Genomic DNA, 1,173 nt, shown 5'->3' with positions numbered 1-1,173 from the left:
ATAAAGTATAATTTTGTGTTGTAATTCTAAATTATGTGCTAAATGAATTTTGTTGGTTAATTGTCTTTATTGTATATTAGTACCTGGGAACGTAAAATGACCTTTCCAATTTGATGAGTCAGTTACGCGTGTTAATTATTTTTTTTTTTTAATATTTACGATTCACACCAAATAAATATTTTTACCATTTGAATAGTTTATTTTTCACTGAAATATAATGGTATAAAACATAATTATAGAATTTTTTTGATTTTAATTAAAATACATTAATAGAGCATTTATATTTCCATACAATTTATAAAGAAAAGTATAATATGAATTTAACATTTAAAATTAGGTTTTAGGATGGACAAAATAATTGAATAATACACAAACATATTCCAAAAACAAAAAGAAAAAAGCAAATCAACATAGCTCAATTACAATTCATACACTGTCAATTTGAAACAGACAAAACTCACTTAGAATTCACAATTCACATACTCTCTCTTTCAATTTGAAGCTGATTCAAGGAATTTATGCTTAGAGGTTGAAGTGTTGCATTCAGTACAATAACTAATCCATACCATTTCATTGGGGGTACTCATTCCGAAACAAGTAAGTTGTTCAATTCTCTTTTATGTATTATCATTGTTAGAATAAGAATTTGATGTTCGATTGATCGTTGAATGTAAATTGATGCAAAAATGGACCTAAAAGAAGTTCAGATATGTTTTGTTTGTACAAATATGGGTAATTATTACAGAAAGGGGGAATTGGTATGTATTAGAATGTAGCTCTGTACTTTGTTAAAGTTCAATTTCTCATTATATGATAATTGTAATTGTTATATATTAGAGTATCTGTTTTGCTTATTTTTTTCAAATTATGCAGTTTCTGCCATTGCCATTTTATGTAAACTATGGGAGTCACCTCCCTGGTGAAGTTAAGTTGTTAGGACCCTTAAATATTGTTTGGACAGAAAAATATCTGAGAAACTCTAAGAGCATCCAAAATCTGTATAATATGATGAATTTCTACTTAATAAAGCCCCACCACATGGTTCTACTGGAATATGAAGGAGGAGCGCAGTTCAAATTTCAAGTATATAATCCGTATGCGGTGGAAATGAAATATACGAAAGTGGGATGGGATTCTGACTTGACCCGGACTGATACCGAGCTAGAAAGACCG

This window comes from Apium graveolens, unplaced genomic scaffold (assembly GCF_009905375.1).
Source record: "Apium graveolens cultivar Ventura unplaced genomic scaffold, ASM990537v1 ctg31, whole genome shotgun sequence".
NCBI classification, from domain to species: Eukaryota; Viridiplantae; Streptophyta; class Magnoliopsida; order Apiales; family Apiaceae; genus Apium; species Apium graveolens.
This window is presented reverse-complemented; position numbering follows the sequence as displayed.